This window comes from Panthera tigris, chromosome F2, assembly GCF_018350195.1.
Source record: "Panthera tigris isolate Pti1 chromosome F2, P.tigris_Pti1_mat1.1, whole genome shotgun sequence".
NCBI classification, from domain to species: domain Eukaryota; kingdom Metazoa; phylum Chordata; class Mammalia; order Carnivora; family Felidae; genus Panthera; species Panthera tigris.
Window position 1 is genome coordinate 20,356,890 of NC_056676.1, and position 21,766 is coordinate 20,378,655.

Here is a 21,766-nt window from a genome sequence, read left to right on the forward strand (position 1 = left end):
GAAATTACTCACTTAACCCTCATAATAACCCTGTGAGGAAGGTAATATCACTGGTCCCATTTTGCCAATGAGGAACTGAGGTGCAGAGAGGTTAGGTCACTCGATTAAGGTCACACAGGCAGCAACAAAGCCAGGACTCAAACCCAATCATAATTAGAGTCCATGTTCCTTCTTTTTTTTAAAGTTTATTTGTTTATTTTAGCAATCTCTATACCCAACGTGGGGCTCAAACTCACAACCCCTAGATTAAGAGTTGCATGCTCTTCCCACTAAGCCCGCCAGGGGCCCCAAGTTCCTAATCATGCCATTCTGCCTCTTTTAATTACCTGAACTCAGACTTAGGGTAGTAGGAAAGATTTCCCAGAAAACATTGTCTATGCTAAGACCTGAAGGCTGAGTGGGAATTACCTGGAGTGGAGCAAAGAGGAAGACAGGGCAGGGTTATAGGGAGAAAGAATATGTGTGTTAAATAGGGATAAAAGAAGGCATGACACATCCATTCAGGTGGTGCAGGAGTAGAGAGATGTGAGTTTGGAGAGATAAGTAGCTCCCAGATCTTGGGAGAATTTCTAAGTCACGGTATGATTAGGAGTGTAACTTTTATTCTGAGAGAAGCTGGGAGCCACTGAAGGTTAAAATGTGAGAGGGAGCATGATCAGGTTTGCATTTTAGAAGGGTCATTCAGCCTGCCAAGGGGAGGATAGACTAGGAAGGGCACAAAACTAGAGGCAGAATGAACAGCTAGTGGTGATGTGGCCCATATTATGGAAGCGACCATGAAATGTAAGAAATGGAAAGTTTCACAACTCAAGAGATATTTAATAGAGAGAGGGGGGCACCTGGGTGGCTCAGTCATTTTCGCGTCAGATTTCGGCTCGGGTCATGATCTCATGGTTTGTGGGTTCGAGCCTCCCATCAGGCTTGCTGCTGGCAGTGCAAAGCCTGCATCGAATTCTCTGTCCTCCTGTCTCTCTGCCCCTCCCCAGCTTACTCTCTCTCTCTCTCTCTCTTTCTCTCAAGAATAAAAATAAAAACCTTAAAAAAAGGAAGAAAGAAAGAAAGAGGCTAAGATTCAAGAGGTGAAATAGAGCTTGGCAACTGATTAATTTATGAAGGAGGTAGATGAAGAGTCACGCCCACACCAAGACTTTGGTTTGGATCTGTCAGAATAGATGGTTTTGCACATTGGTGGTGCCCAAATCGAGATCCCACAAGAAAAATGAGAGACTTAATTGGAAATATTATTAAATTGTTGAACACATACTTTAAAGGAGAAACAGTAGAGTCAAACCTTGTTTGACTTTGTTCTTCCCAAACATATAGTAACTGCCCAATGAAAAACTTGCTTAATGAATGAGTGGCCAGATGTACATACGGTTCTGAAATTCAAGAGAGATTTGGGCTGAAGGTAGAGATGAGAGAATCATCAGCAAATAGTGTTTGAAGTCATAGAGCTTGACGAGACTGTCCTTGATGAGTGTGTACAGCAGGAACAGGGGTGGGGGGAAGGCAGAGTGCCATGAATGCCAACATTCCAGTGAAAGACCAAGGGACTGAGGCTGATAAAGGGGAAGCCTGTCAGAGTGATAAGAAAATGAGAAGATCGCTTCTGCAGTCAAGGGACGAACATGTCAGTGTTCCGTGTACAGACACAAACACTATTGAGAGAAAAGCCATCTTTTTATTATTACTTTAAATGTTTATTTATTTTTGAGAAAGAGAGAGCATAAGCAGGGAAAGGGCAGGGAGAGAGGGAGACAGAGCATCTCAAGCAGGCTCTGCACTGACAGCACAGAGCCTGATGTGGGGCTAGAACTCACTGTGAGATCATGACCTGAGCCAAAATCAAGAGTGGACACTCAGCTGACTGAGCCACCCAGGTGTCCAGAGAAAGAGTCCATTTTATCAACCAGAACAACTCTGCATCCTTATCAAGAACTTCTGAGTGAAGAGGAGGGAGCAGAAGCCAGAGGGGAGGGAGAGAGGTGGGAGGTATGGAGGTAGGGAGAGTGAATGTACAAAATTCTTCCAGAACATTTGGTTATGAAAGGGAAGGGAGAGGTGGTGATAGCTGGAGAAACGCGATATTCTAGGGAGAGCTTGGAGTCTGTTTTGTGTGTGTTTTAGAGGAAGGATTTAGAATTGGCGGTGGTGAGGAGGTTATCGATAATAATGGTGATAATGTTATTGTCCTTGTTGTTGCTTGAGATAGGGACACAGGAGAATGTTTTGAGTTAAGGGAAGGAGGGAGAAGTCATCGATTCTGAGGAGGAAGGCAGGCAGGGAGAAATCTAATCCAGAGTCTGGGATTCGTTTTTGATGGAGTAATGGACACATTTCCCTTTAGTCCTGAGAGTAGGAGGGCAGAGTGCATGCAGAATGTAATTTAAGCATGGGACAGGCCAGAATTTGAAGGCATTCCCTTCTGCGGGCTTCCATTTTCTCTGTGAAATTGGAGATGGGGCACATTTGCTGATGGCATGAAAAGGCCCAGAAGTTTTAGGAGAGGGGAGGTTTGAAATAAAAATTGTGATGAGCAGGAAAGCAAGCTCATGGGGCAAAGAGAATGGCCAGGCCGTGTCAGGGTTCACGTGAGGTTGGAGACAGAGGCTTGGGGAAGGCAGACCTGGAACGCCCCCCCAGTGTTTGGTTTTGCCTAGGGAATGTGACAAAAGGAGAAAGGGCAGAGGGCATTGGCAGGGGACTGATTGGAAATCCGGGAAATCTGAGCTGGACCAGGAAGAAAGTAAAGGCAGGAGAGGTACGGGAAGATTGAGAAAAAGGAACTGGGCCACCCAGCTCCAGAGATGCCAATATTTTGTTTTCTGATTTCGGAAGCTAAAGTTCACAGCCACGTTTGACAAAAATCTCTGAAATGGGGTAGAGAGGGAGGCAGGTCCTTGACATAAGAAGTTATTTAAAATGGGGGGAATGTTCATTCACGCATATGAAGAGTAGGGCATTATGCTATGAATTGTACATATGTATTAATTCATTTGACCTTCAAAAATAAACCTAAACATCAGGGGTTATTATTCCCATTAAAGAAAAGTTGTACTCAGGAAGGATATTTGCTCATAAGCCACACAGCTTGTCAAGGATTTAGGCTTAGGCGGGGACCCAAACTCTGGTTTTATCCTCACCCCCAAGTCTTTTTGTTTTCTTAAGTAAGCTCTGTGTCAAACATGGAGCTTGACCTCGAGCACCCTGAGATCGAGAATAGCATGCTCTACCAACTGAGCCAGCCAGGCGCCCCTCTTCACCCCCAAATCTCATCACTACTTTGAAACTGCTCCAAAAGTCACTAGAAAGCACTGAGCCTCTTTCACAGCTTTTTTAAACTAGGCTTTTTAAAATTAATTTGGGAGCGCCTGGCTGTCTTGGTTGGTAGAACATGCGACTCTTGACCTTGGGGTTGTGAGTTCAAGCCCCACGTTGGGCATGTTGCTTACTGAGTTAAAACAAATAATAAAAGTAATTAATTTATTAAAGTTTGTGAGTTTGAGTCTCCCACTCTCTCTGCCCCTCCCCTGCTTGTGCTCTCCTTCTCTCTCTCTCTCTCTCAAAAAATAAATCAACTTAAAAAAAAAAAGATGGCTACGCATAAAGAAAGCCTCCAGGTGAGGTTGGTGGGGTGGAATTTATCTCTACCACTCCTAGTTTCTTCAGTATCCGTCTAGAATATTTCCTTGGACACACAGGCATACGTGTATATGTGTAGATTACATGTGGTTTTGCACACTCTTTTCCACATATAGCATCTTGAAATTATTTGATCAACATACCCTTTTCCTTTTCAGGCAGCCCAATATTCCTGAGTTACCAGAAATCATTTAACCCTACAACAGATTTTGGGTTATTTCCCATCTTTTTCTATTACAAATAAATTAGTAATTATCACCCTTGCATATGCTCGTCTTCATCTGGAATTTCATTTTGAGGTGAGAAAGCTAGTTACCTCCACATCATTTATTGACTAAGTTGCTTTTTACCTCAGTGACTTGAAATGTCCCCTTTGTCCTATACCATACTAAATTCTCAAATGAATTTTGCTGTATTTCTGTACTCCCTGTAGTGTTTCATTGATCTATAGATTCTTTTTTTTTAATTTTTTTTTTAGTGTTTTTATTTATTTTTGAGACAGAGCATGAGCAGGGGAGAGGCAGAGAGAGAGGAAGACACAGAATCTGAAGCAGGCTCCAGGCTCTGAGCTGCCAGCATAGAGCCCGATGCGGGGCTCAAACTCATGGAGTGTGAGATCATGACCTGAGCCGGAGTCGGATGCTTAACCGACTGAGCCACCCAGGCACCCCTATATTCTTGATCAGTATACCATACTGTTTCACTTACTGAAGTTTTACATAACACTTTGAACTCTGGCAAGGATAGGGGCACCAGGCTGTCTCAGCTGGTACCCCTGAGCATAAGGCTCTTGATCTCAGGGTCCTGAGTTCAAGCCCCATGTTGGCCGTGGAGCTTACTTAATTATAAAAAAACAAAACAAAACAAAACAAAAAAAACCTGTTAAGGATAGAACTCCCTCATTCCTTTTATTTATTTACTTTCCGAATTTTCTCCTAGCTAATGTGAAGAAATTGCATTGCAGACTAGAGAAACTCAAAGAACCAGAGATTTGACTGGGGTAGGAAAAAGAGGGAACATTCAGATGTTAATTTGCTCAACTGGCCCACACAGACACAAGAGGTCCTGAAAGGGAGAGGAGGGAAAAGAGAATGTCAGGAGAGGAAGGGAAGAGGAGAGAGGAGGCCTGCACCCCCTCCATCTCGGATCTGGCTTCTGCTCTCCCCATTCCACTGTGAGGCTCTTGACAAGGACACTAGGTTTTCTGGTTCATAAACACAATGGACTCTTCTCTTAGGGTCCCGGGGTTCGCGCCCAAAATACAGCAGTACCTTGCTGACACCTTCAGGAAGCTGTAAGTCTGAATGGCTGCAAACCTCAGTTCCTTTAGAATTTATCTTTCCATGCCAAGAGAGTCCACTCCCCACACAATGACATCCGACAATGTCTGCCTCTACTTCCAGGCTTCCTCCTCCCCTCCACCTCTTCCCCCTCTCCCCCGCCCCCAGCTCCCCCCACCAACACTGTCCTGATTCTTTTCCCACTTAAGTTTCGTAAGTGCTTTGAGGGAGGCGGTGTGTGGGGACAGACTGAGGGAGACCCCAGGGGTTAGAAAAGATTCCCCAAGAATCTCCACCATTTGCCATACAGCAAAATTTACTTGAATAAATAGCTCTCTACAGTGTATAGAACCACAGTAGCACCTAGCACAATGTTTGCAAGTACAGGTACTCAGGATCTGTTGAATAATCAACAACCAAACTATTTGTTGCTTGTAAATCACAATTGCTGCAGTCATTAATGACAACTGTGGACTATCCTAAAGAACTCAGCTCCCTGGAACTTGGCAAAGAAAAAACTTGTTATAAATAAGTATAGTTTCATTGACATTTGGTCTAGGGCAAGTAAATTAGCCAATGAGGTGATTTATAAATTCATTCAACTTAATTCTCTGATAGGAAGCTGAGCAACGTGCCCTGGTCATTGGGTCTGATTTATACCAGGGAAATGTACAAAAGAAAATGGAGGTTCTCTATCTTGCTCTTGTCCTCTCCCGGTCTCCTGTTACTATATAACAGGCATCTTTTTCTTTTAATTACCTTCTTCATGGCTTGAGAGCTTTGATGACTTGATTAAGCCTTGCAGTGCAGTTCCAGTCCCTACCCATCTGATTAATTAGCCCAAACCTTATTAACTTCCTAATTCTGATCAATAAGGCACTGATGCTAAACTGTGCAAGGGCAAACTAAGGAGGCAATTTTATTTCAAGACAGAGAACTTACTGGTTTTTAACCATCTTTTTATTATTCTTTTTTAATCTTACTTTTTCATGCAGCCAGATTGGAATACAGGAATATACTAATAGTCTATGAAGACCGCGCACTCTCCAATCACAGCCATCTTCCTTGCTGACACAGTCCTATGTGACCATACTGTTTGGGGACCTTGCATTTAACAACACAGGACCTCCATTATTCAGGACATCAGGGAAGTGTTGCCCATGGCCAGAGAAAGAATGTGATGATGGTGATGGTGATGATGACCGACAAAAGAGGTAACAAGAAACTCCTCTCCCCTAAACCCAAACTCTGAACGGAGTTCCTTACCACTGAGGGAATGTTCCAATATTCTAAGCCAGCATTATCCAATTGAAGTATTTTAAATTTTCCAGTAGCCACATTCAAAAATTTAAAAATTAGCAAGTGAAATTAATTTTGATAGCATATGTTTTATAATCCAAACCATCAAAAATGTTCTTGTAATGTGTAACCAATATAAAATTGTTAATGAGATACTGTGCTTTCCACCCTCCAGCTTTATTGAGATATAATCGACATATAACACTGTAAGTTTAAGGTGTACAGTGTGATGATTTAATACATGTATATATTGTGAAATGCTTACCACAATAATGTTAGGGTTCTTTGTTTTACTTTTGGGGGGGCAGGGGAGGGTCAGAAAGAGAGGGAGACACAGAATGTGAAGCAGATTCCAGGTGTACAGAGCCCAATTCGGGGCTCAAACTCACAAACCATGAGATCATGACCTGAGTTGAAGTCAGACACTTAACCGACTGAGGCAGCCAGCGGTCCCCACAATAATGTTAGTTAATGCCTCCATCCCGTCATCTTTATGTGTGTGAGTTGAGAACAAGTAAGATCTATTTTCTTAGCAACTTTCAAGAAAATAATAAAACAGCGTCAAGAACTCATCATGCTGTACATTAGATCGCCAGAATTTATTCAGGTTAAAAGCGCAAGTTTGCATCCTTGACCAACATCTTCCCATTTCCTCACCCCCAGCCCTTGGCAGCCACCATTCTACTCTGTTTCTGAGGTCAGCCTTATTAGATTCCACATATAAGTGAGATCATACAGTATTTGTCTTTCTCTGTCTAATTTCACTCATCATAATGCCCTCAAGGTCCTTCCATATTGTCACAAATGGCAAGATTTCCTTCTCTTCATGGCTGAATAATATTCTACTGTGTGTGTGTGTGGGGGGGTATATATAATCCTCCATATTTTCTTTATCCATTCATCCAACAATAGACAAGATATTGTGCTTTTTTTTTTAAAGATTTTATTTTTAAGTGATCTCTATACCCACGTGGGGCTCAAACTTACAACCCTGAGATCAAGAGTTGCACACCCTACCGCCTGAGCCAGCCCTTTGTGCTTTCTTTTTCCAGATGAAACTTTTGAAATCTGGTGTGTATTTTACTTACAGCACATGTAAATTCAGACTAGCTACATTTCAAGTGCTCATTAGCCACATGTAGTTAATGACTACAGTACTGGAGAATATAGTTCTAGATCTCGGAATCACCTGAAGGGCTTATAAAAACACACATTATTGGCCCCACAGCCAGAGTGTCTGATTCAGTAGTCTGGGTGGGGCTAGAGAATTTACATTTCCCCAGGTGATGCTGATAGTGGTGGTCCAGGAACCCCACTTTGAAAACCACTTTAGAAATACAACTGATTTCAGGGCACCTGGGTGGCTTGGTTGGTTAAACATCGGACTCTTGATTTCGGCTCAGGTCATGACCTCACGGTTTGTGAGTTTGAGTTTTGTCTGGGTTCTCACAGAGCCTTCTTGGGATTCTCAATCTCTCCCTCTCTCTTTCTCTACCCCTCCCCGCTCTCAAAATAAATAAACTTAAAAAAAAAAATACAACTGATTTAAACCCATCTTCTCCCAGTTACAGAGATCTGTACAAAAATGACATCCCCACAATGATAGTTTCATGCCTTGGTCTCAATTCTACTTCCCTCCATCACTTTCAAAGCCTGGTCTAACTTCAACCCTTCAATTTTCCCCCAAATCACATGAAATCCTAAAGTTTAAGGAATAAGTGTGCCTGGCTAGCTCAGTCCAGAAAGCATGTGATTCTTGATCTTGGGGTCATGAGTTCAAGCCCCACGGTGGGTGTAGAGATTACTTAAATAAATATTTTTTCAAATGTTTAATTACTTTGAGAGAGAGGGAGATTACCAGTGGGGAATGGGGCAGAGAGAGAGAGAGAGAGGGAAAGAGAGAATCCCAAGCAGCCTCCATGCTGTCAGCACAGAGCTGGGTGGGGCTCGATCTCACCAACGTGAGATCATGACCCGAGATGAAATCAAGAGTCTGACACTTAACCGACTGAACCACCCAGGCACCCCTTGAATTATAAAGATATAAGGAACAAGCAAAAATTGTGATTTGCCTTTTCTTTTTCTTTTTTAAGCTTATTTATTTATTTTGAGAAAGGGAGAGAGTTTGAGAAAGAGTGGGGGAGGGGCAGAGAGAGGAGGAGAGAGAGAATCCCAAGCAGGCTCCATACTGTCAGCGCAGAGCCTGACTCGGGACTCGATCTCAGGAACAGAACTCTGAGAACGTCACCTGAGCCAAGATAGAGTGGGACGCTTAACTGACTGAGCCACCCAGGTGCCCCTCTGCCTTTTCTTTTTAATGGAAGTCATAACAATGCCTGTCACCAAGGCACAGCTTGAGGACTGCATGAGCTCATGCAGGGGCCTGGCATCCTGGAATTGGCTGTCAGGAGTCACAGCCTGAGATATCTGCTCCCTGTGGAATAACAGAAGGAAAGCTAGACATTTGAGCTCTCCCCTTATTCCTGCCTCTGGCTAGGAGTCCATCCATAGATGAGCTATCAATCCAGAGAACTGCTAACTCCTTCAAGAAAGACGCATAAATCTCCCATCCACTGGGCTACTGGGAAATGTCTTCTTTTGCCAAAAGGCCAGAATTTGGGGAAATAAGTGAAAAGGACTAAGATTCCATCAGAAGAATCTAGTCATTTCGTCCACAGGTCTACAAATGAAGTGTACTGGGTGCCTGCTGTGTGCCAGGCGGGGCTTGGTGCCCCCTGTGTAGATGCTGGGGCTCCCCAGTGTCCAAGCCCATCCTCTCTTACACATTCCTCTCCACACACCCCCTTGGCAGCCTCAGCTTCCTTCTGATTTTAACTTTCGCCCATATGCTGACAGCTCCCAAATCCACACAGCCAGCCTCAAGCCAGACCTGATCCCCCAAAAGGCCCGAGAGCATTGGCAACTTGTCCTAACCCCCTGCATCCTTTCTAAACCATCACTTCGTTTAAGCCTCATGTTAAATCTAAAATACTAAAGCGTAGAGAAAATGGATAACTTGCCTCAAATCACTTCCCTAAAAATAAATAAATATCACTTTCCTAATGAGAGTGGCTAAGTCACCGTTCTAACCCATGTCTGTCTCTTCCCAAAGCCCATCACTCTTCCGTCTTCTCAGGTCTTCCCATCACAGCCGCTACAGGCCCTTCTGTTCCCACTGCCACCCTGCCCTTTGCATTGCCAGCAACAGCAGGCTTCTCAGTTTGCCCCGCACACATCCTGCTAATTCATGCCTTCTCCATGCCATATACAATAAACAATGTAAGCAGTGACCCAACCTTTGTGTGAAGGGGAAGTGGGAGTGGCAGGGAAGGCTTCCTGGAGGAAGAGGCATGTAAGCTGAAAACTAAAACTAAGTTGACTTGGCAAAGAGAGTGGAGGGGATGGAAGGGAGGAGGCCGTTCAGCCCCAGGGAAGAGGGAATACATGGGAAATGAGCAGTGTACCTGGGTCACAGAGTCACAGGAAAGGAGACAGGGCTCCACGTGAGGCTACAAAGGCCAGCAGGACCCAGATCAGGCTGGGCTCTGTACACATGTTAAAGCAACTGGACTTTTCCTAAGAACAACGGGAATGCCACTGAAGGGCTCTAAGCAGTGGAGTGTCAAAATCTGGTTTGTGCTTTTCAAAGGTCAGGCTGCTGTGTGAGAAGGGAGTGGGGGGAGGGTTATCGATCCAGAAACTATCCCAACAACAGGAGAACGCAGAGGGGTTCAGACTATGTGTTGGCAGTACGGTGGAGACAAGTGGGCCAGTTTAAAGGATACAGAAGATAGAACTGAGGGGAGCAGACATTGTGTCCAAGGGAGAGGAAGGTAGGGATCAAGAATGAGCCCTTTATTTCCAACTTGGCATCCGGGTAGGCGGGTGCTGTGACTTGAGATGGGGTGATGGACACTGTGGGCCCTTCTAGCCTTGATGTGCCTGCGGGACATGCAGATGAAAAAGAGCTAATAGGCAGTCTAGACTGGAAAGGTAGGTTTGGGAACCAAATGCATAAATGTGGTATTCGAAGTCGAGGGGGTGAGTGAGATCTCTAGAGACTGTGCAGACAGGCAGAGAAGAGAAAAGCTTGGGGGCCATACAACATTTAAAACAGGGGCCATGAGGGGCGCCTGGGTGGCTCAGTTGGTTGAGCGTCCGGCTTTGGCTCAGGTCACGATCTCGCGGTCCGTGAGTTCAAGCCCCGCGTCGGGCTCTGTGCTGACTGCTCAGAGCCTGGAGCCTGTTTCACATGCTGTGTCTCCCTCTCTCTCTGACCCTCCCCCGTTCATGCTCTGTCTCTCTCTGTCTCAAAAATAAATAAACGGTAAAAAAAAAAAAAAAAAAAAAATTTAAAACAGGGGCCATGAGGATGGGAGGACCGTGGAGAATCCACCGAGTTGAGAAGGGGAGAGTTTTTTTTAAAGGGGCGGGAGTGAGAAGGTAACCAACCCACAGATAAGGACTGAAAACAGTCATTTACATTATGGCCAAGGCAATTTACACTTTTGAATAATGTGTTTGTATGCACTCGATTCAGGTGATTTATCCAAACCACGAAACTCTCAGGCCAAAAGATGAATTCAAGCCCATCCTTTGCCAAAACGGAAAAGCTGTAGCTTTGAAATGAAATGTTTTCCTGCCAGTGTTTTGAGAGTCTGGCGGCAATTTTATCTTGCTCATCCTTTGTCTCCAGCATCACCTGCTTGGCCTAGAATTGGTGTTCATTAAAAATGCCAAATAGGGGGTGCGTGGCTGGCTAGTTGGAGGAGCAGGTGACTCTTCATGTCAGGTCATGAGTTTGAGCCCTAGTTGGGTAGACAGACAGATAGATAGATAGATAGATAAATGAATACCTTAAAAAAATGTTAGGAGGAAGACGAAAAATTTATGGAGCAGAATGGTGGTGATGCTTGCACAAAATCTGAATGTACTTAGTGCCACTGAGTAGGTATACTTAAAAATGGCTACAGTGAGAAGGGGCACACGCACCCCAATGTTTATAGCAGTGCTATCGACAATAGCCAAAGTATGGAAAGAGCCCAAATGTCCATCGATGGATGGATGGATAAAGAAGATGTGGTATATATATACAATGGAGTATTACTTGGCAATTAAAAAGAATGAAATCTTGCCATTTGCAACTACATGGATGGAAGTAGAGGGTATTATGCTAAGCAAAATTAGTCAGAGAAAAACAAATATCATAGACTTCACTCACGTGGAACTTAAAATACAAAGCAGATGAACATAACGGAAGGGAAGCAAAAATAATACAAAAACAGGGAGGGGGACAAAACATAAGAGACTCTTAAATATAGAGAACAAACTGAGGGTTGCTGGATGGGTTGTGGATGGGGGGATAGCTAAATGGGCAAGAGGCATTGGGGAGGACATTTGTTGGGATGAGCACTGAGTGTTCTATGGAGGGGATGAGTCATTGGATTCTATTCCTGAAATCATTATTGCACTATATGCTAACTAACTTGGATGTAAATTAAATAATTAAATAATTAATTTTTAAAAATGGTTACAATCACCCAAAAGATTTAAAAACAAGGTCTCAAGAAGATATTTGTATAGCCATGTTCATGGCATAATTATTTACAACAGCCAGAAGGTGGAAAAACCCAAGTGTCTGTGAAGCAAAATGTGGTATATACATACGATGGAATATCATCCAGCCTTAACAAGGAATGAAATTTTGACACGTGCTAGAAGAAGGATGGCCCTTGAGGATGTTATACAAAGTGAAATAAGCCAGTTACAAAACAATAAATACTGTATGATTCCATTTACATGAGGTACCTAGAGTAGTCAACTCATAGAGAAAGAAAGTGGAATGGTGGTTGCCAGGGGTTAGGGGGACGATTGAATAGGAAGTTATTGCTTGATGAATACAAAGTTACAGTTTTGCAAGAGAAAAAAGTTCTAGAGATGAATCCTGGTGTTAGATGCACCACAGTGTAAATGTACTTCAAGCCACTGAACTGCACACTTAAAATGAGTTAAGATGCTAAATTTTATGTTATGTGTATTTTGCCACAATTAAAGTAATAATAAAAATGATTCAAATAATACATTTTATGTTATGTGTGTTTTATCACAATAAAAAAAATTTCATGCTGCTGCAGTGAATACAAACTATGTAGATTCTGAACTTAGAGTCCAAAATGAAAACATTCTTTGATCAAGAAAAATAAATCCTAAACATACGCCCAGATGCTTTGTTCAATAATGAAAGGAGTATAACTTTTTTTTTTAATTTTTTTTTAACGTTTATTTATTTTTGAGACAGAGAGAGACACAGCATGAACGGGGGAGGGGCAGAGAGAGAGGGAGACACAGAATCGGAAGCAGGCTCCAGGCTCTGAGCCATCAGCCCAGAGCCTGACGCAGGGCTCGAACTCACAGACCGCGAGATCGTGACCTGAGCTGAAGTCGGACGCTTAACCGACTGAGCCACCCAGGCGCCCCAGGAGTATAACTTTTAAAATAAAGTGTGAAAATATGGGGCACCTGGGTGGCTCAGTCGGTCACGTGTCTGACTCCTAGTTTCGGCTCAGGTCAGGATCCCAGGTTCTCATGGGGTCCGGGCCCCCAATTGGGCTTTGCTCTGACAGTGCACAGCCTGACTGGGATTCTCTGTCTCCCCCTCTCTCTGCCCCTCCCTCGCTCATGCACTCTCTCTCTCAAAAATAAATAAACTTAAATACAATACAATAAATAAAATTAAAAAGTGTGAAAATAAAGTGTGGTCTACAAGTTTTTTAAAAAATGAGAGTGAAGAAAGATAGTAAGCAGGAGGGAAGAAAGAAACTGTACCACTTCCATCAAGTGTTAATTTGAGGATTTCAGATCAAGATGCGTGGCGCTTCCCCGCACTCTTTGCCAAAAAGCAAGTTCTTGCAGGCACGTGATCCAGGAAGGGGAGCAGAGCCCCCAGGATGGGGGAGGTTGGCTTCATCTCCTGCCACATCTTGTGCTAAGGACTGCTTTTTACGTGGGTAGTGCAAACTGAACACTCTGCCACATTTTTGCCCGTGCCACCATGATAAAATTGTGCCGGCTCTGGTTCCTTAGGAAACTCAGTGATGTATAGATGATGCTAATATTTTCTAACCAGATCCGGACAAGTATCGAACTTCTAGACTACCATTTATGTCTTTTCTCTCAGGACTTTGGGAACTTTTCCAACCTTTCTTATGATTTGGAACCATTTTATGTATTTATTTATTTTTAATATTTATTTATTTTTGAGAGAGAGTCAGTGCCAGGAGGAGAGGAGCAGACAGAGGGAGACATAGAATCCAAAGCAGACTCCAGGCTCCCAGCCATCAGCACAGAGCCCGACACAGGGCTCAAACCCACAGGCTGCAAGCTCACGACCTGAGCTGAAGTCGGATGCTTAACCAACTGAGCCACCCAGGTGCTCCTGAAAACCATATAAATGACAGGAATCATCTGTGCCTTAAAGGTTGCACAGACACACAACACCTGTAAAACCTCATGACTTTTTAAGAAATAGATCTTTGGCAACATGTTCAGTTTCTTCTGAAGTTATTGACCTATTCAAGTTTTCATCCACTTCTTAAAACAGCTTTGGTAATTTATATATTCATAGAATATACTCAAAGAATATTTTTATATTCAATGGTACATATTTTCAGATTTATTCATTTTTTCATCTTTTCAGAGTTTGTGAAAAAAATCCTTTTCAGGATTTCTTTCTTTTTTTTAAATTTTTTTTAATGTTTTTACTTATCTTTTTTAATTTTTTTTTTTTAACGTTTATTTATTTTTGAGACAGAGAGAGACAGAGCATGAACGGGGGAGGGTCCGAGAGAGGGGGAGACACAGAATCCGAAGCAGGCTCCAGGCTCTGAGCCATCAGCCCAGAGCCCGATGTGGGGCTCAAACTCACAGACCACAAGATGGTGACCTGAGTTGAAGTTGGACGCTTAACCGACTGAGCCACCCAGGCGCCCCTGTTTTTACTTATTTTTGAAACAGAGACAGAGCATGAGCAGGAGAGGGGCAGAGAGAGAGAGGGAGACACAGAATCTGAAGCAGGCTCCAGGCTCTGAGCTGTCAGCACAGGGCCGGATGCAGGGCTTGAACTCACGGACTGTGAGCTCATGACCTGAGCTGAAGTCAGATGCCCAACCGACTGAGCCACCCAGGTGCCCCAGGATTTATTTCTTACTCCTAATGTTTTTCTAATTGGCATTTCTTTTTATTTTTATCTTGGTCAGTTTTCTCTATTTGCTATGTTTTTTCCCCCAAATAACCAGATCTTGATTTTATTTATGTGTCAGCTTTTCTTTTATTTTCTTCAGTAATTTCTGCTTTCCCCCAATTCATAACACCTTCATAACTTAAAATCTGTCACTCTAGTTACATTAATGTAAATTTTACTAGTATCTTAAGGATGCACCAGGGACTATATTTAAGAAGGCACCAGAAAGATGTATTGGTCAATACTAGAAGTTTTATAGATATTAATATATGCCATTATATTTTAAATAGCCAAGATTAATCTTTGGTTACATCTGCTTTTCCATTTTCTAGGCCACAGGAAAATGATTATAGCCATGATTTTCTAGAGTTGTAGACCTCTGGGCTTCAACGGTGCTTTTATCTGTAAGTTAGAGTGGATCACAAGTCATTTTGAAAGAGAATTCTGGTCCCATGAGCTTGCCTTAGCCCCCCTTTGCAGAGCTGGGATGGTGCTCTATAGAAGCCCGGGTGACCGCCAGGCTCCTCAGTTTTCACAGGTATGGATGAATTTTTGTCTTTGCTCAGATGGGGAATAGGAAGTGGGTTCCTCAATCTATCTGGACTTGTTTGCCCATCTGCAGAATAGGTATAACAATAAGCCACTCACAATAATCTTTTGAAGATGAGGAAAATAAAACTCAAACTATTTACTAATTTCCCTAAAGCCACAGTTAATACAAAGTTTGAACACGCCATACCTGGGGTCAAGATCGCTGTTTTGATCTGCAAAGTCTCTACCTATGCAATGTTTCACAATCTGACTCTAATCACACATTTTAAAATGTTCAACACAGGGATACAGCTTATGGTCATTTTGCATTTAAGCTATTATATATAGGATCTTAAATACATAAGGACATATGCTTTGTCAGAATGTCAGGTAGAAGCCAAATGCAACAGAGCTGATAAGATTTTAAAGGTGTATGCACATTTGCCAATTAGGAGTTTATTAATGATTTTAGCAAGAGCAGATTCAGTGCTGTGTGAGGCCGGAAGACCATGAAAAGATTGCAATTGTCATGAATGCTTTGAGGCAACAAGTGCTTTTACATTATATAGCATTACAGTGTGCCCTGCATCGCTCACAGTGCAAGCTCAGCCCTTCTGATGGCCTCCAAGGCCCTCCAAGACTGTATGGTCCGCCACCTCACATTCCTCACCCCCACTCCTCTATCCTATCATTCTCCCTGCCTCTGCTCCCACCAGCCCGCCCCCTTGCTGTCCCTCTGTCACAGACACATTGTGCTCTTAAGACTTAGTGCACCTGCTCCTCAGACTGGAAGGCTCCTCCCCAGATACCCACCCATGACTCCCTTACCTTGAGGCCTGCCCTGACCGCCTTAGGTCAAATTACCACCTGTCTGTAACCCTAGTCTTCCCAACCTTGCTTAACCTCCAAAGCACTTGCTTTCTGACATAACACATTTCCCTTTTTACCATGTCTATTCTCCAGTGAATGTCTCCCCCACTCCCCACCACTAGAATTTAAGCTTCATGGGCGCAAGGGTTTGGGTTTTGACACTCACATATACCACCCACCCGGAACACATGTGACACAGCGAAGGTTTTCAAAAAACATTTGGTGAAAGAATGAATGAACGAATGAATTAACAAATGTGAGACGACGTACTAATTACGTATTTACAGTCATTAGTCACTCACACTTAGAATTCACATCTGGGCTCTGCCACTCACTAGCTGTGCAACCTTTTTTAACCTTCGTTTCCTCATCTGTGGATGAAAACAAAAATATGACCTCATAAGATTATTGTTTTGATTTTATAAGGCAGTTAATGCACAGTGCTTAGCACCATGGCTGGAGCATACATAGGATATGCTCAGGAAATGTTAGATGCTTTTACCGTATGTCATCTATCATCACTATAATCATTGTTTTATTTCATTTCCACAGTGGTCCTAAAAGGCTGATATTATTCCTAATTTCAAGGTTTGGAAAGTGAACAAAAAGAGGTTAAATAACTTCTTCACCATCAGACAGGATAAATCTCCCAGCTGGTCTACCGGACACCTCTTTTCATGCCACCTTGGTTCACCTGGCTCAGGCCCGACCCTGGAGTCCTTGGCCACCAAACTCACTGGCTCCTTTCACAATTTCCAGACTCGTCTGAAGCATCAGGCTGCAGGGCTTCCTCAGTAGTTGTCCAAGGGGCCAAGGGGTGCAGAAGTTAACTTCCCATAGGCACAGATTGAGATCCTCTCCATTTCACCTTCTGAGATATTTTCTAAAACATAGCGTTGTTGTATAGCCTTCCTAGAAAAGTGCCTGTGGCTGAGCCTTCATAAGACAGGGATCTAGATACATACCACCTTGCATTTTCTTCCTTTCTCCTTCCTTTTTTAAATTTATTTACTTATTTGAGAGAGAGAGAGCACAAGTAGGGGAAAGGCAGAGAGAGGGAGACAGAATCTGAAGCAGAATCTGAAGTTGGACACGTAACCGACTGAGCCACCCAGGCACCCCTAATTGTATATTTTTATTACTCACATGTATATTTTATTTTCCTATTCCTACCTATTCAAAAAATTTAAACATTGAAATCTGCAGTGGCATTGCCTGTGTAAGAGTCAGAGCTCTCACCACACTTGGGCAAACTGCTTTTTCTCTCTGTGCTTCAAGTTCCTCATCTGGACAACAGGGATGATAATGAACCCACCATCAAGTATTTAGAACAGGACCTGGCATATAAAACATTACCTTTTTCATTTTTTTAAAGATTTCATTTTTAAGTAATTTCTATACCCAATGTGGGGCTCAAACCCACAACCCTGAGAACCTGAGTCGCATGCTCCACAGACTGAGCCAGCCAGGTGCCCCAAAATACTACTTTTTGATGGTAAAATTTTAGTTAGAGTGTATAAATCTTTAAAACTAAACTATAACCCAGGGTGCCTGGGTGGCTCAGTTGGTTAACGTCTGACTCTTAATGCTGATTGAGCCCCACCTGTTCTCCCCCTCCCCTGTTCGCTCACTCTCTCTCTCAAAATAAATAAACATTCAAAAAATAAAAATAAACATGAACTATTACCTCATTTTCAAAAAGTACTTAAATAGTATCAATCATGCAGTTAGTGACAAAGACACTACTATATTTGAACCAGATATTGTTCTGAGTACTTACAAAATATCTTATTTAATCCACACGAAAAGCCTGTGTGATAGGAATTATTATCCTCATTTTACAAAATTGAGCTCAGAGAAGTCTGCTGCCCCAAATCATACAGTTAATTGTATCGGTCTCTAATGTCTATGTTTTTTTTTAATTTTTTTTTTTTTAACGTTTATTTATTTTTCAGGGGGAGGGGCAGGGGCAGAGAGAGAGGGAGACACAGAATCGGAAGCAGGCTCCAGGCTCTGAGCCATCAGCCCAGAGCCTGACGCAGGGCTTGAACACACGGACCACGAGATCGTGACCTGAGCTGAAGTCAGATGCTTAACCCACTGAGCCACCCAGGCGCCCCTCTAATGTCTATGTTTTTAATTATTTTTTACACTTTTTTTTTTAACGCTTATTTTTTTTTTAACGTTTATTTATTTTTGAGCCAGAGAGAGACAGAGCATGAACGGGGGAGGGGCAGAGAGAGAGGGAGACACAGAATCGGAAGCAGGCTCCAGGCTCTGAGCCACCAGTCCAGAGCCCGACGCGGGGCTTGAACTCGCGGACCGCGAGATCCTGACCTGGGCCGAAGTCGGACATTCAACCGACTGAGCCACCCAGGCGCCCCACGCTTATTTGTTTTTGAGAGAGGCAGGGAGGGGCAGAGAGGGAGGACAGAGGATCTGAAGTGGGCTTTGTGATAACAGCAGAGAGCCCAATGAGGGGCTTGGACTCACAAACCATGAGATCGAGACCTGAGGGGAAGTCAAATGTTTAACTGATTGAGCCAGATGCCCCTATGCTTTTAATTATTATACCATCTTCCCATCAGAAAATAGGAGGTAGGTTCCTCGATACGTAAAAATAGGTATATTTTGGCAGTATTGCAGTATTGCAAGGCTAGTACTCTGCTTACAAAATAATGGACTGAGTGGGGGTAGGGAAGGGTGGGAAGTAGAATAGAAATGTAGGCTTTGCTTCCAATATAATGTATGCTGTGTTTAAATTATTTTTATTTGTTTATTTATGTTGAGAGAAAGTGAGAGAGAGAGCAAGCAGGGGAGGGGCAGAGAGAGGGGAGAAAGAATCCCAGGTAGGCTCCATGCTGTTAGCACAGAGCCCAATGTGCGGCTTGAACCCACAGACTGTGAGATCATGACATGAGCAGAAACCAAGAGTCAGACACTTAACTGACTGAACCACCCAGATACCCATTAAAAAATATCAGGGCAGGTCCCTATCAAAATAACACCAGCATTCTTCACAGAGCTACAACAAATAATCCTAAAATTTGTATGGAACCAGAAAAGACCCCGAATAGCCAAAGCGATCTTGAAAAAGAAAACCAAAGCAGGAGGCATCACAATCCCAGACTTCAAGCTATACTACAAAGCTGTAATCATCAAGACAGTATGGTACTGGCACAAGAGCAGACACTCAGATCAATGGAACAGAACAGAGAACCCAGAAATGGAACCACAAATGTATGGCCAACTAATCTTTGACAAAGCAGGAAAGAATATCCAATGGAATAAAAAGTCTCTTCAGCAAGCGGTGCTGGGTAAACTGGACAGCAACATGCAGAAGAATGAACCTGGACCACTTTCTTACACCATACACAAAAATAAACTCAAAATGGATGAAAGACCTCAATGTAAGACTGGAAGCCATCAAAATCCTAGAGGAGAAAGCAGGCAAAAACCTCTTTGATCTTGGCCACAGCAACTTCTTATTCAACACGTCTCCACAGGCAAGGGAAACAAAAGCAAAAATGAACTAATGGGACCTCATCAAAATAAAAAGCTTCTGCACAGCGAAGGAAACAATCAGCAAAACTAAAAGGCAACCGACAGAATGGGAGAAGATATTTGCAAATGACATATCAGATAAAGGGTTAGTATCCAAAATCTAATAAGAACTTATAAAACTCGACACCCAAAAAACAAATAATCCAGTGAAGAAATGGGCAAAAGACATGAATAGACATTTCTCCAAAGAAGACATCCAGATGGCCAATCAACACATGAAAAAATGCTCACCATCACTCATCATCAGGCAAATACAAATCAAAACCACAATGAGATACCTCCTCACACCTGTCAGAATGGCTAACATTAACAACTCAGGCAACCACAGATGTTGGCGAGGATGCGGAGAAAGAGGATCTCTTTTGCATTGTTGGTGGGAATGCAAGCTGGTGCGGCCCCTCTGGAAAACAGTATGGAGGTTCATCAGGAAATTAAAAATAGAACTACCCTACGACCCAGCAATTGCACTACTAGGCATTTATCCAAGGGGTACAGGTGTGCTGTTTCAAAGGGACACATGCACCCCCATGTTTATAGCAACACTGTCAACAACAGCCAAAGGATGGAAAGAGCCCAAATGTCCATGGATGGATAAATGGATAAAGAAGATGTGGTATATATAGACAATGTAGTCTTACTTGGCAATCAAAAAGAATAAAATCTTGCCATTTGCAACTACGGGGATGGAACTGGAGGATATTATGCTAAGTGAAATTAGTCAGAGAAAGACAAAAATCATATGACCTCACTCACGTGCGGACTTTAAGAGACAAAACAGATGAACACAAGGGAAGGGAAACAAAAATAATATAAAAACAGGGAGGGGACAAAACATAAGCCACTCATAAATATGGAGAACAAACTGAGGGTTGCTGGAGGGGTTGTGGGGGGGCGGGGATGGTCTAAATGGGTAAGGAGCACGAAGGAATATACTCCTGAAATCACTGTTGTGCTATATGCTAACTAATTTGGATGTAAATTCTAAAAAATAAAAAAATTAAATTAAAAAAAAGAAAATGTCAGGGCAGGGGCACCTGAGTGGCTCGGTTGTATGAGTGCCTGATTCTTGATTTTGGCTGAGGTCATGACCCCAGGCCTAAGTCCCATGTTGGGCTCCATGTTCAACATGGAGCCTGCTTAAGATTCTCACTCTCTTTCTCAGTCCTTTCTTTCTCTCTCCCATCTGCCACTCTCCCCTGTCCATACGTGCACTCTCTCTCTCTCAAAATGTAAATTAAAGTAAGTAAGTGAATGAATGAATGAATCAGTCATTCAGTCAGGGCAGAGGCTCCTGGCTGGCTTAGTTGGAAGTGCATGCCATTCTTGATCTTGGGGTCGTGAGCTCCTGCCCCACGTCAGGTGAAGAGATTACTAAAAAAACGTACCAGGGGCACCTGGGTGGCTCAGTCGCTTAAGGATCTGACTTCAGCTCAGGTCCTGGTCTCATGGTTTGTGGGTTTCAGCCCCACGTCGTCCAGCTCTGTGCTGACAGCCCGGAGCCTGGAGCCTGCCTCGGATTCTGTGTCTCCCTCCCTCTCTCTCTCTCTCTGCCCCTCCCCTCTCATGCTCTGTCCGTCTGTGTCTCTCTCTCTCTCAAAAATAAATAAACATTAAAAAAAAAACCAAAAACACGGAACTTAAAAAAAATGTCAGGGCAACTGTAAATAGCAGGGGAAAAGCTTACTATTACTAACTTAACAAGAATCTCATCTCGAAAAATGCCCTAAAACTTCAACAACATTACCTCCTAGTAATAAATATAAAACAAAACTGCTGTATTGTTCCTGCTTTGATAATCAAGTAACCCACATGGAAGACAGGAAATTACAATTCTTCTGTTTTGAAACTTCAACTACAAGAGCTCGTGAGAGTATTAATAGCTTTTCCACTTACAGGATGCTTTTCGCGAGGAGGTCTCGTCCTCTCTTCTTCTACTACTCTGCATGAAGTATAACCTGAAATTAAAGATTTCACAATGAGACACCAACGTGGAGCTCTCAGATTATGTTGCTCTCTACTCTATGTGGGCCTTGTCAAATAAACCAAAAACGTGTGTGACCCAATCTGGAAAAATGTGGTTATTCCTCCCTCTCAAGGATATGCAGCCTTCATCTTATCCAGTGACTCGGTCTTTCACCTAGTTTGGTCTGACACAGAAATTAACTTCATTTTCCAGCTCATCACACTCAGCATATGCTCCAACAAATGGATTCCTGTGTCCGGAGACCAGTAAAATCCCTGTCTCCCTTGGGGATTCTGCTATAGCATTTGTTCTAGGACATTAATGGATGTCCTAACCAGTCCACGTTTTCTGAAGCAATGACAACTCAAGGTCATAGCC

At 43.0% G+C, this 21,766-nt stretch overlaps 1 protein-coding gene across 4 annotated transcripts in view; it reads right to left on the reverse strand.

Moving 5' to 3' along the window:
- SLCO5A1 (solute carrier organic anion transporter family member 5A1) overlaps nucleotides 1-21,766 on the reverse strand; it is a 307,342-nt gene that overhangs the window by 281,788 nt on the left and 3,788 nt on the right. For all 4 annotated transcript variants that reach the window (XR_006213027.1, XR_006213026.1, XR_006213025.1 and 1 more), the window contains exons 2-3: nucleotides 21,319-21,380; nucleotides 16,164-16,232 (exon numbers count right to left, since the gene is read on the reverse strand). The gene's annotated coding sequence lies outside the window, so the exon portion shown is untranslated. The remainder of the gene's footprint in view (nucleotides 1-16,163; nucleotides 16,233-21,318; nucleotides 21,381-21,766) is intronic.